This window comes from Lasioglossum baleicum, chromosome 5, assembly GCF_051020765.1.
Source record: "Lasioglossum baleicum chromosome 5, iyLasBale1, whole genome shotgun sequence".
NCBI classification, from domain to species: domain Eukaryota; kingdom Metazoa; phylum Arthropoda; class Insecta; order Hymenoptera; family Halictidae; genus Lasioglossum; species Lasioglossum baleicum.
Genome location: NC_134933.1, coordinates 15,818,169 through 15,830,654, shown reverse-complemented (window position 1 = coordinate 15,830,654; position 12,486 = coordinate 15,818,169). Strand labels below are relative to the sequence as shown.

The 12,486-nt window shown below is 44.1% G+C and overlaps 1 protein-coding gene across 5 annotated transcripts in view; it reads right to left on the bottom strand.

Annotated features, from left to right (window-relative positions):
* The window catches only part of LOC143209054 (lachesin), a 417,332-nt gene that overhangs the window by 199,733 nt on the left and 205,113 nt on the right, over positions 1-12,486 (bottom strand). The gene's annotated exons all lie outside the window — the stretch shown is intronic.

The window sequence follows — 12,486 nt, the reverse complement described above, 5'->3', positions numbered from 1 at the left end:
CCCCTACTCTTTCAGGGTTCCGGGGTCGTGGGCCAACCGAGCGCCCCGGGGCCGACATTAAAACCAATTAATACGCGGATCGTTTTCATTACGATTCTATCGGGCTCGGGAGCTCGGTCCCATCGGGTCGTTTGATGTCATTGTTATCTAGAAACTGTAGAGTCGTAATATGTTCGTCGTATTACGCGTTTACCTCCTATCTGCCCTGCTCACGACTCCTCCACCTTGTTCTAGTCTTTATGCTCCATTTTATTTTATGTTTTTCTGACGAGATATGATATTTACATTCACAAATTAATTTTATATACTTCGTTATCTAATTTCGAAAAAAAGTACACAGCATATTGTTCGGAAACTGTCCGATGTTCTTCTGCAAAATTGTTTCAATGTTCCACGAAAGAGGTAACTTGCATCTAGCGGAACGTTTGAACAATAAAGACAAACAGCAAAACAAATGCTCTACAAATGCTCTATCTACAGGCTAGTCCAAAACCCTATACTAGTTTATCTGTTCATGTGTAGTTGGATTGGTTCGTTGATTTGTTATTAGTAGACTGCGGATCTTTATGCAATTATCGCTTTCGAAAATTTTCAAAAAATACTAGACTATGAAATGTGACAAAATTTAGTACGATTTTAATTTATTTCAGATCTAGAAAGGCTCTCTCTCTCTACTACCACAGAAAATAAAATCTTATTTGATTCGAGTTTCTTAAAATTCGTCTACGAAAATTGGAAATTGCATGAACATCATCCGCAGTCTAGTTATTAGACTGCGGATCTGTATGCGTTGAAGACATGAAATGGAATAGATCATACACAAAACTGGGAAGACATAAGAAAAATATAAAAACGTTGTTTAATTATTGTGGACTTTTTAGATGATAGAACGAGAAAATACATTTTCATTTTAACTTCGTTTCCTTATAATTGATTGGGACTATTGGCTTGTCGGAAAAGTCATGATGCATTTTTGAAAAAGATGGAAATGAGAAATACGTCATGATTTTTCCGACAACCCATTATTTATTATTTACTCTTGTGCGGTGCTGTTCTTGAACACAGCGGCGCTGGTTGAGAATCGCTGGTAGAGGCCATCGGTGCGCCATGATCGCGATCCAAGAGGATATTGCTCGAAGACTTAGGGCGCAAATGAAATCGCGTTCAGAATCGTCTCGTGTACAGGTGTGCGTCCGTGTGACGGTACACCTGCATCCTCGCCGGACCGAAGGGAAAACGGCTTCCGTTTTCTGCGTTCGAGGTCCTTCGGGTTCTCGGGTTTAAGGAGGACGGTATATCGGTTCGCGAGCAGCCCCGAGAAAGAAACCAAGATGCCGGGGAAACGGAATCGATTTGCTCGTCAAACGGTCTGCTTTCGAGCTAGCTCCCGAAACGATGGAGAACGCGATAGATATACGTACACATATACAATATATGTATGTATATTTTGGTAGCGAGCTCTCGCAGACTTACACTGCTGTTCAAAAGGTGTTAGACGTAAGCTTTCGTTCTGGAGAGTTATCATTCTTCTCGTTGTTAGCGTTCACTGTTTTATCAATTTTCTTACACACAGCTGTTTTTCTGAGCTGAACCATTTTCGTTGTAAACGTGTATCGAGTTTTATTGCCTACCTTCTACCTTCTTAAAATGTTTTATCAAATGCAACGTACCTTCTTTATGAAATATTCTAACGATTTAGCAGGATAAAGTTGTGGATCGTCTGAATATTGTGCCGCATACTATGAGTTGAAACAATACAGTCTAGATCTAGAGCTAGAGCTAGAACACTTTGCTGTTTTAAACTCTGGCTCATCTAATTTGCATAATCGTACGCGCTATTTTCCGGTGGAAATCAGTTAGTCTGCTGTTCTTATTATCAATAATATGCATATACGTAACGCTATGCATAATCGATATGTACAATATTAATGACTAGACTGCAGAATTTTATGCAAAATAAAAGTCGTCTTAAAATTTTAGAAAAACGCTCGCCCAGTTTATCAATTTTTCTGTATCCCTTGCTCCCGGTAGATAATCGATCGAGCAAATGAGAGGGGTTGAAGTATCGAGGTGGAATTGGACAGCAGGTGCGAGGGAAAAGCGCGCGCGGCAGACGGAGGACGCGTCTGCAGACGAGTGCCTCACAGACAGACAGTCAGACAACCATCGAGACAGACAGTTGGACAGACAGACGGAGGTGAGACGGGCAGGCAGACAGACAGACAGACGTCAATGGAAGAACCATCTGGCTGTTCGTCGGGGTGGCTGTCTTTCTTGGCGGTATACGACGCACGTACACGTTTCGGGGGCTCTTTGTCAGCGTGGTCTCTGCGAGAGAGAGAGAGAAAGTGAGAGAGAGAGAGAGAGCGTGTAACAGCTGCGCTGAATGGAGGGAAGGCGCTTCGATAGGCCCCGACGACGTTATCGCGACGAGAGAAGAGGGCGTCGTCCCTCTCACGGAGGATTCATTGGAATTACCGGGGAGAATGGAGCCGCGGGAGTGTAAAGATTCAATCCCGAAATGCCGTAGACTTCCCGGAATTATAAGCTCGGCCTCTCGGAACGCGGATCGGGTCTTAAGAAGCGAGCACTCCCCGGGAAAATATTGTGCCTCCTATTGGAAACGGTTCTCTTCCTCTATCTCTGTCTCTTTCTATCCGTCTGTCGCGAGCAACCAGTATAATCGGCCGCGAAATACCGTAAATAACAGGTCCCGCGCCGGATCATTTCGCGAATCATGTCGCCCGGCTTTCAAAAGCCGAGATTGGATCCTCTTCAATGGACCGCCCCAGCTGAGAACGCAATGCTCATGTTTGCAAACCCTCCCTTGCCAGCTATGTATTAGACTTGTCGACGGTCGTCGAGACCATTTTTCGAAGTCCTTCCTCCCTAGCCAATTTCTATTGATTTTTCATCGACGAGAGATGCTGTTTCGCTTTTAATAATTTATACAAGTTGATACCACGATCGAACTGCTGATGGCTTGTGGTGCATTCGTTGGTATCGTATTTAGCATGTCAGCATGAAAATCACATTAGCCCGTTAAACACAACTGTGAGTTCTCAAAAAATCCTCTGCATTCCCCTGACAATAGAATTGGCTGGCCATGATCAGACGCATCAGCATATTCACTAGCGAAATTATGTAACACGTCATGTCAGCACGTGTGACGATTTTATGTATCACACGAAGGAAGTCTAATTAATGCTGTGCATGTCGTGATTTATAGATCTACCAACTTGTAACTTTTCTGTGAAAATATATTTTCTCATATTCTCATATTCTCATTCTCTTTTCGAGATATTGCCGATTAATGTTTTGATCACTATTTCTTTGTACTAGCGACTGTTTTCATCACTTTTTTCTGATAAATACGTAAATCCAATACTCAAAAGCTTAATTAACCCTTTGGTTGCCCCGGACGAGATATCTCGCGCCCCGATACTTCCCGACAAACGCCTTTGGCGAGATATCTCGCCACCTGGCACCAGTGGTTTCACATTATAGACGAAATATTTTCTGTTTTGTTCGGTCATTTCATGAATATTTCATTCATTTCTTCATGTTACAAATCAGAATATAGTTACGTATAAAATATATTTGTTTATAGTGTCAAAATATTGGTGCTAGATGGCGAAACATCTCGTCAAAAGCGTTTATCGCGAGATATCTCGTCCGGGGCAACCAAAGGGTTAATGCATAAACGCTTTCCCAGAGATTTAACAAGAGAATATACATTTAATAGATTATTGTAACCACGCGAAGGCTATTTTTCAAATAAATGACGACTTCGCCGTCCATCCAGCGAGTTTGCCGTTGCCCTTGTGCGTTGTTTGTACGACAAACTTAATCCCTTGTTAAGTTCCGAGCGAAACGAACATCTCGTGTTTAACCTCCCCGAGCTATTCCGAGATCAAAAGGCACAGGATTAGTCCGCACACGGTTTCGCATTAGTCCACGGTGGCACCGTAATCCCGATCGCGTTAAAGAATGAGGAACGCGTTACGAGAAAGCATATGGTCCGCAAATAAAACTTCATTATGCTAAATGCAGCTGCGATTTCGTTGTTCCCGGCAGATACGGCGGAGCCTGCTGCAATCTTGTTAAAAGGGGTACACACGGCTGCAGCTAAATAATCAAGGACCATGCTCTCAGGCTTCCGTAGAAATAACGATGACGAATTCTTCTTGTTCTTTGTCTCTCCGCCTCTCCTCCTATCTCTTTTTCACTCTTTTCTCTGACGCGATCTTCGCAGCTTGCATTACTACGCCGCCGTTGAGAAATACACAAATTTCATTTAGACGAGATTCACGGTATGGGCGCGACTGCTTTGCTAGTTTTCAGAGAATGTTTTCGGCAGACATTCTCTATGTCACCGTTCAAGTTTTATCATTTCGATAAAAGATTGGAACTGATATGCATCATCACCAGGCTACGGATTTTCATATGAAATAAAAATTGTCCGCGTCCGTTGTAAGAAACTGCAGCCAAATCAAATTGTTGTTCAACCATTTCAACAAGGTAAGAATAATACAGCTTCATTTTTGAAAACTCGTAATCTTTTTGCTATTTTAGTATTCATGTACCCATCTTTGTGATAAGCGCATGCTGCCGGATCTAGTGGTCATTAATTATTATATTATAATTATAATTTAATTATGATTTCGAATAATGGTTGTATTATTTTTACTTTGCTGCAATTTGTCGCCATTCAAGCAGAGAATTTTTCTCCGTGCACTGCCTGTAAAAAATAATTAAAACATCTTTTTTATATTCCCGTCCACCCCCAATGGAATAGATAAACAAATAAGAAATTTCTATCCAGCCTGTTTGTCGCAGTCGCCGAAGAAAATGTTTCCGCTTTTCGTCATCGCCATCAAGATCCTCTGAAATCGCATCATCTCCGATGCAATTTCGCGTCATTTATGATGCAATTGTGATCGGCCCGTTATCGCAAATGATCGAGATGGCCTCGATCGGCGTTTTCGAAATGATTAAGGCAAGCTAAGCAGTCGCTGCGACGGTATCGGAAGTTATCACGGCCGGCATTAATAATAAAGCTGTTCGGTGACTTTGTTGACTCTCTCTCGCCTCTCTGTTCGAGCGTTTAATGGTATACTAATTTCGCGTGGCGCGATATCCGCCGATATCCGTCGCAGCTCCGGGGATAATTAATTGCGCGAGCCTCGGATCGCACGTAGCTAACCGTGTTGCAGCTCGCTTATTGTTATTCCCGCGGATACGGCGCGGCGCGGCGCCGCGAAATTAAATCCAGCCGCGGAAACGGTAATCCCTGTCGCACAAAGGGTCGTCTGTCTTGCACGCGGAAATTACTTTTCGCTTTTTGCGAACAAATCCCGTTCGGGATTAGCTCGACGTGTCCGCGCGAGCGTCGAACCCGCGACTGCGAAATTCGGTGTCCTCGACGAACGAATTCGATCCCTTCGCCAGCTGAATGCTAATGTCCCGATCCCCGTTCGATCCTTAATAATCCAGGATTTTTCAATCATTTCATTTTCAAACGTTCACAAGTACAAATGTCTGTCTGTTGCAGTACCTGTCCGCTCTCTTCGATTCACTTCATCAATCATTACGAAACTGCGGAACTTTATGCAGAAGTAAATTATCCAAGTCAATCGCCAAAAACAGAAATTAATACGTTTACTCTTTTTATAATTTTAACACAAAGAAAATCTGTCGGATATACATTATTTTACAAAAATTACAAGACTGGACTTATTTCGATGTTTTACAATCTTGATAATAATACGTTCTCGGATAAAGAAATTTCTTGGATAATTTCTAATGGAAGCATATCTTTATAATTTCAACAAATTAAAAAAATACAAAATGTGAAACCGGTCATTTGACCGGCAGTTAAGTACATTATTCAACTATTCTAGTTTCCTATTCTAATGTCGCAGATAAAGTTGCAGGTTCGAGTTCGAATATTATACAGCAGGGTTTTCGAAACTTTTTCTGCAATGGAACACTTCGCAAACCCGAAAATTTCAACGGAACACAGTTCATTTTTTCGGTTGGGTAATTCCTACTAGTAAAAATAGAAAAAAAATGTTATATACGTATTTTGGCGAGAATGTACCGAAACAATCTGTTCAAAATATTTTGTGTACAAAATATACACAAATACACTTGTTATACATTCATATTTCAGACCTTCCCAAATTGCCTATTCAGGTTCAGCAGAACACTGGTGTACCGCGGAACGTAGTTTGTGAAAGCCTGTTATACAGCAACCACACCGATCGGTTTTCTTCGAACGTTGCGCGTCCTCTCGGCTCGTCCCACGACTTCAAATTGAAATCCAATCCGGCTAGCGAGCTAATTAGCCGGGCAGGATGCTATTTCAGCGTGCAACGGGTCTCTCTCAATTGCTCGGAGATACTTCGCAACTCTTTTTGCATATCTTAAACAGCTGGTTCCGTTCGGTCCGTCGCGTCGCCGCGTCCGAGACGAGCAAACAGCGGGTCGCAATCTCGGTTGTCGAAGAGCAACGAAGCTTGAAAGTAGATAGGATGCTCCTATAGTCAGACAATGGCCAATGGCGTCCCAATTTCCTCTCGTGGGTTCCACTCTGTTGCGACCTGGAGTCACGATCAGGCGAATGTATCAAGCGTTCCGGTTAAGTCGCGTCCGTTCGATCGCTTGATACTGCGAAAAGAGCGACGCCGAGGAAACGGAAATGTTGTTGCGCGATCCTCTTGGCTGCTAACGTGTATTAACGTCTAGAAGTGCGAGAAATTCCGGGATACCTATCAGAACTTTATCAGAAGTTGCATCAAAGATCCAAGAGATCCAGGGATTTTACAGATTCTACTCAAAACAATTTTATTCTCTTGCAAATGGCTGATCCACTAGGCAGACCTTTTAGATTTCGAATTAATCGGTATTCCTCGAACCCTTCGAATCAATCAATCAAGTTTCAAAATCAAGTATCAAGTCATTCTTTTCGGTTTAAAAATTGCTAGACATTATTCGAACTGAAAGTGATCTGTTAAGATTTTAGAGACGCAAAGAAACCTAGGGAGTTTGCAGTTCCCATTAGAAAAATTTGTTTCCCGGGCGGATAGATGATCCAATGATAGGAAGACCTACTAGATCTCAAGTTAATCGATGATCCTCTATCCCTTCGAAACTCGTAGCCGGCTGGAGGTGATCCAGCAGACGTCGAACAATAAACCGCGGCGTGACGTTCGCCCTGGCTCCTTTGATCCTTCAATTTGTCGTCGTCCGTCTCATCCAAGATTCAATGCGTCCCCCTGAACCGTTGGCAGACTTTCGTCTTATTTGTTCCTCGCGCGACGCATCCAGAAGCTTCTCTCTTGCCTTTCCCGAGCGACGCGCGTTCCTTTAAAATGCGATTCTATCAAAAATAAAAGAATAAACAACACTTTTTTAAACAATTTACCGGGGAACTCTCAAAAGTTGCTCTTTGGTTTTAAAAAGGAGAGAATAGATGACTGTAAAAATTCGTGCCCAACTTGAAGATAAAACACAAGCAGCTTAAATAATTAAAATAACAGTTCTCTTAATTCATTGTCAGTCACCATCATTTTACAAAACTGTCTCTCAACGTCTCACAAGCTGGTGAAGTTCTTTTTTGTAAAAATTGTGTGGCGTTCTACAAGGAACAATTTGATTTTATGGAACGTTGGATGTTGATAGTTCTGCGCTCGAAGTGTTAACGGTGAATCCAGCGATCGAATCGGTCCTCGAGATCTTCGAACGAAAAAAAAACCAGTTGGAAAATCTGCGCAGCGGAATCCGGTGGATTGGCGCGTCTCGAAGAATCCATTGTTCGAGACCGAGGCGAATGAACCGGAAGAATTCGAGTAATCCTTTGGCCGTTGGCGGCGCCGGTTTATCGGAATCGAGAGCGGCATTCCGGTAATCAAACCGAGAAGCGGGCTTCGACTGCTGAATCGATATGAACGAGTTCCTCGCGAGTGTACGCTCGCCGTTTTTCGCGGGAGCAACCTGGCTGCCCGCTTTCCGCTTTCCGCTTCCCACATTCCTCGCGAGTCTACGGGCCGCGCCACACCGGTTTCCAGCGTTCTGCTCTTCGATCAACTATCCGGCCGATTTTTCTTTCGCGAGACACTTCTCTCGCTGCGAGACCTCGTGAATATCCACTTTGAAGCTGCTACAAAATTTATAAGTAGACTGGCGCATCTCTATACGAGACAAGAATTGCTTGCATCGACTCCAAAACGCTTTTGAATAGTTTTAATAATTTGTATAGAGGGGGTGGGTCATCTAACGTTTGTACCTCAAATATATTTGCGAGATAATATACGCCCTGTGTATATTATACAAATTCTTTTATTTTAGCTACTGTCCGAAATTCTCCCATTTTTTGTTCATAAATGAGTAAAGTTTCCTAATGAACGAAAGACGATTAAGAACAGAGAGCTAACGCAGAATCTGGTTAACCCTTTAACTACGGCTGTCGTCAATAGATGACGGTACGAAACTTTCGTGAAATACGGCCGTCGTCAATAAGCGATTTGATGAATTATGCCGGGAACGGGGGTCGCCTATCGACTTTTATGTATTTCATAAATAAGCCAACAAGCTTAGAGGGACTAATTTTCTTAGCAAACGTATTTTTTGTACAGGGTGCCCTGGGTTTTAATGGACAAACTTGGGGAGCATATCCTATACGTGGAAATAAGAAGAAAATGTTGTTTGAAGTTTGCTCAGAAACGCTTTTATTACAAAGTTATAAGCAAATAAAATTAGAATTGATGACGACGGATTTTACTTTGCTGAACGTTGAAAGGTCGAACGTGTTTATCTTTTCTTTTTATTGTTTTTTTTCTCCATAAAACATCGATGTCAAGCTTGTATTTGCGACCAAGGACGACATTTTAAAATAATCCGATAAACACGTTCGACCTTTCAATGTTCAGTAAAGTAAAATCCACCGTCATCAATTCTAACTTTGTTTGTTTATAACTTTGTATTAAAGCGTTTCTGAGCAAACTTAAAACATTTTTTTCTTATTTCCACTTGTGGGATATGCTCCCCAAGTTTGTCCATTGAAACCCGGGACACCCTGTATAATATATAAGTGTAATTATATTAAAGGGAGGAGGTAATTACCCCGTCTACCCCCTCTAATTTTGCCATTCTTATGTACACATGTTCTTCTTTTTTTTTTGTTTTACGTTTAGACAGACACATTTGTGAATATATACCAGTGGTTAAAGAGTAAAAGTCTAACCTCGTGCGAAAACTGAAAAACGTCGGGAAGCCACGGGAAGAAACTCATCCCCGAACGGGCTGATGGTTTACGTTAAAAGCCGTGCATCGGTAACTTCATTATTTCCGGAGGTAATCTAAATTCGAGAGCACGCCGGCTCTCGCTACTTTAATCCCGCGGCATCGCTCGGGAAAGTTTCCCGTAGGGGGAATTATTCTCACCTAAATTCCAAGTCGGCCGTCAGAAGGCCGCAGCTTTCGAGCATCGTTTCCCGATATCCGGTTTTAATATTCTCCTCGAACCGCGGCGCAAAAATATTCCCGTCGTGATTGCAGGTAGCTCTGCACCGTACAGAAAGGAAGAAAGAAAGAGAGTGAGAGAGGGAGTTAGAGATAGAAGAGAAAGAGCAACCGCGACGTCCGAAAAGAGTGGATCGCGTCCCTTACGATTTCATAACCGTTGCTCTCTCGGCGGCGATTTGCATTTTCCGGGGCTCGCGCCTCTGCCGGCGGCTTGGAGCTGGCTGCACCGGGCTCGAGGGTGCAACGCGCTGCACCGACGCGTCGGATGCGCCGGCAGGACCCGAGGATGCAAAGGGAGGTTCGAGCGGCTTATCCGCGCGGAAACCGCGACGAGGCGGAGTCCGTGGGCCGCACGATGGTCGGGTATGATGTTTGAGCGCATTTGAATATCAGGAAATGAAGCCTCTTGTCCCAGGGGCGTCTCAGCTGCGTGGAATCGGCCAGAACGAGAGAGACTGAGAGAGAACGAGTGAGGTAGATGGATGGAGATGGAGCGAGAGGTCGCCGGAAAAAGATATCGAATCGCGAGAGCGACCGGGAACTAGGAGAAAAAGTGGAAAAAAGGCACGAGCCCGAGAGCAAGAGAGAGACAGAGAGAGAGAGAGAGAGAGAGAGAGAGAGAGAGAGAGAGAGAGAGAGAGAGAGAGAGAGAGAGAGAGAGAGAGAGAAATGGTTAAGAGTAAGTGGCAAGTGGTGGGAGGCGGAGCGAGGGAACAAGAAAGAGCAATAAGGGACAGGAAGAGGGCGAGCTGAGACAGCCAGGGGAAAGGAAGCCTGCCATTTGAATAATACTTTGCATTTAAATGCGAGCACCGATAAAAGAAACGGTCCTGCCACTCGAAATATCCTATTACGGGCTATCATCTCCCGGCTGGACGCCACGCCAGTCACCCTCGATTCGACGAACGCGTTTCTCGACGTCGCGTCGTAGACGAAATCTGCGACCGTTTCCACCGTTCCTTGGTCCTCGAACTATCCTCGCCGAGAGTTACTCCGGGAATCGTCGATCTTCGACCCGGGAACACGCCCTCCTCGATTATGAACGCTTGCAGAAAGCTCTGATTAATCCCACGTAAAATTCGGAACAGAGAAAGCATCCTCCATAATTATTATTTTCAACTTTTCCCCAAGTTTAATCCCTTGCACTACGATTTATTTTATTCTTCGTTGCTCAGAATTGATTAGGAAAGAAAGAAAATTTATGTTTACCGTGTCAGTATGTATTTACCAGCGGCTACAATAAAATGGCATTTTATTTCTATTTAAAGACAATTATTAATATATGTACAGGGTGTCTCAAAATTCCTTTAACATCCGGAAATGGGAGGTTCCTGAGACCATTTGAAGCAACATTTTCGTTTGAAAAAATGGCGTCCGCGGCTTTGTTAAGGAGTTATTAGCGAAAAACACGGACCAATCAGAGCGGGACTTGGACACGTGTTGGCACAGTTGGCCCGGCGCGCCAACTGTCACGTGGCCGACGTTTTTCCTTCGAATTTTTCCTTCGAGGTCTTCGTTAAGAGTCTAACTCGATATTATGTCAAAATAGACTGGTTCCATTTTCTTTCGCAATTACTGAAAGTAGGGATTGTTTTTGTCAGAATTACTTCATCGGATCACATATTAGCGCTGAGAAAAATCGTTAAAAATCGGACAACAACAATCTAATACTTTCGTCGTTACGTGTTTCCGTCGCGTCGGAGATTCGTCTCGATCAACGTCGGTAAAATTCGCGTTCAGTCGAATTCCCGATGCGTGGGTGACGTGAATGCCAGCTCGCCGAATTCTTCAGGATCAGATACCCGTGAGCAATCCTTTTATCTTCGAAGCAGGGGCGGGTGGGTAGACAGGGTCCGCGTTTTCGCGCCGTTCGTCAGTTTTCACGGGAGGGATTTATGGGAACGCTTGAAAAAGAGAGGGAGACAGAGCGAATGCGAGAAAGAGGTGGACAGTGTTGGCTGCGTTTTTTCCAAGGTAGGCGGCGTGCGCGCTCTCGAAACGGCATTAAAATGTAAATTCCGCCGGGACATCTACATACACCTCGAGGAGGAGGAGGCCCTCGTAATAAATGCGAAGCAGATGATCGTCGCCGGGGTTCCCTGGGATTGTAAACGCGGCCGAACGAACGGCCGACAGAATTTATGTAACCTTCTGAGAAACTGTTTTTAATTAAGTCGAGGGTTGCAGTTTCGAACAGAAGAAAAGAGAAGGAGGTAGTTGCCCGCGGTCTCCGGTATTATTCCCGACGTTTCTCGGGCCGGCTTTTAAAATATTGGCTAAATCTTTCCGATCCGCTCGGTACTCTGGGCAAATCGAACGGAAAGGATTGTTTCTTCCACTTTCTTCCGGGCTCTCGGCCCGATGTTAACTCGATTCCTCCGCCGTGCCGCGCCGATGTCCGTTTCCATGGCCCGGTAATAGTTATTTCGAGGGAAACCTCCGCAGAAAGTACGTGGCTGTGGATTTCTTAATTCCCGCGGCTCGAATCGATACACCTGGCCGCAGCTTTTCCGCAAGTTTCCGCATTCCGACCCGTTCGACCCGAAAGCCAACCAAATGCAAAATTCCGCGATAGCGAAAACTGATACTTTCCCGGTTAAACAGAAACAAACTCGCTCGAGCAACGAGTTTCGCCAGTTAGTGAAACCAATTATTTATTTCTTTAATTCCCCGAGCCTCCCCCCCCTCCCATCCCTTTAGTGATAACTTACAATTCTGTAAACAGAACGATGCACAACCGGCGTTTCGCTTTGTCCCGCGACAAACTTTCGGACGGAAATGTTTGTCGCGGAAACGAAGCCGGGACTTAATACGAGCTACTTTCGTCCCGGTTTTGAATCGGATTGCAAGTTTTAATGAAATATCTGTCAGGGACGAGTCCGATGGAACGTTAAGTAGTTGGTTTCGGAAAATCGGAAAGTGTGCCACCGCGTTTCGGAGCGGAAACCGGCTTTGATC